A 2,165-nucleotide genomic window follows, 5' to 3' on the forward strand; every position below is an offset into this window, starting at 1 on the left:
TATATATATATATATATATATATTTATATTTAAAGTAAGTTGTATTAGTTAGTTTGATATGTTTAATCCTTGTTAAGATAATTACCCAAGTCTGTTTAACATTCAAACAATTATAATTAACAAGGCTAAGATCTATATTTCACTTATGGTAACGACAGGTTTGCCGCGGATCGCTAATCATAAACTATTTAGGTAGGTAACTATATTACCAATTTCATCCATTATGAAATTCTTAGGTTCTGCGAGATTTAGTGATAATCAATTATTTCACTTGGCATGTTTAATCCCTTCTATGCTAATCCTTCCTCGTGGCGGGTTTGCCGCGAATCACAAGTTCAGATTGTAAACCGTTCATGATAGATACACGTGAAATCCAGCCCAAGACTCTCAGGTATTGTGAAATTCACCTCACCCTTCCCAATACCCAATTAAAGTCCGGCCCAAGACTCTCGGGTATCGCGAACTCTAATAGGTAGAAGGTTCGGATGTGTGTACTACTCATGGATAGCGTAAGGTTTACATTTAAAACGGGTTTTTGTTTTCTTTTAGCAAAAGTAGTTTATACCATTTTAAAACATTTGCTAATTATGTATTGCGTGTTGCGTTTGTTAAACTAATTTTAACCAAACCGTTTTATATGATTATTGTCCCTTTTGTTTTTAAAACATTTTCTAGCTAGCATGACATAGACAAATAATAAAACAATAATAATCACGACACGCAATTATCGGTAGTATGCCCCAAGTCCTATGCGTTTTTTTTCGGTGAGCCAACATACGGAAAAACTTGGTCAACTAGGGACATAACCTTGTGTGAGAATTGGCTCCCACTAAAACCGCTATCTCCATTATATGCTAGGATGGGCTGCCTTGTGAACATCGTCTTCTTGATTTTAATCTTGGTTGCATTATCTTACAAAATAACTATTCTATTTTCTATACTATTACAAATACAATATAAATAGAAAGATGACATGCAAGTCGTTTAATAAATTGTTACATTCATCCCGAATAAATAATAAATAGAATTATACAACTAAACATCCACACAAGGGTCTTATAGAGGCAATTACTACCGAATACAAAAACAATTACATACTTAACAAATGGAGTGCCAAACATCCATTTTCATGAAACATGTTTCGATAAGGATTGATTTTCAACACTTAATGGCACTAATAATAATAACCAATCCTTGTTTACATAACACATGTATGTAAACTCACTTCATATTTTGTAAGTATGGTTTTCATTCCAAAACCATCCAAACAAACATATTTAGTGAATTAAAACATGTTGGAGATTTGTTTCCCTCAAGTAAAGGAAAACATCAAATTAAAGCATTAATTAACTACTTTTATTTTCTTATTTCATGTAAAACATGAATATAATTTATGTACTTTATTTTCCTAAACTTTGAATCATATTTAGTCAATATGCAAGCTACCTTATCAAATTTTCGGATTTGGACAGATTCAACAAGCAACTTTAAATGGTCATATCTTATTCATTTCTAATCCATTTTCGATGTTTTTTTTTTTCAAATTCAAGTTCTTTCAGTTAGCTTTCAAATGCAATTGGTCTCATACAATAATATTAAGTTTTGAACCTCGAAAAAGTCCATGAAAGACAGACTGTTCTGCTGAAAAAAAACTTTCAAAAAATGAGATTAACCATTTAACATTTTGTCAAAACCCAAGATTCAAATGTTATTTAGGAAACATAAAAACACAAATCATGATAATAATTTTGCATGTTTGTTATGCATAATCATCTCCAAGAATCATGCACAACACACTCATCAAAACCGATTATCATAGAATACATTAGTTTGCTAAAACTTGTACAAGATGGCTCTGATACCACTGTTGGAGTATGATAAAAATTCAAAGCGAGCGGAAGCATTTTTAAAACTTTACAAAATCATACTCTTCCACGGATCATTGTACAAAACTTTAGTAAACATAACAAATTAACGAAATCGAACAAGAGAAGATTAGAATACAACCTTTGTAGCCTTTTGGAGATCGAATTTGAAAACCCAAAGAAGAGTTTCTCTAAACGGTAGACACCCAAAGTTCCAACCTTGCTCCAATCTATACCTTCTACTTAACGGATCTTTTCTTCTTCCTTATTTCCACCAAAAATCGAACCCAATTATAGATC

This window comes from Rutidosis leptorrhynchoides, chromosome 2, assembly GCF_046630445.1.
Source record: "Rutidosis leptorrhynchoides isolate AG116_Rl617_1_P2 chromosome 2, CSIRO_AGI_Rlap_v1, whole genome shotgun sequence".
Classification (NCBI taxonomy): domain Eukaryota; kingdom Viridiplantae; phylum Streptophyta; class Magnoliopsida; order Asterales; family Asteraceae; genus Rutidosis; species Rutidosis leptorrhynchoides.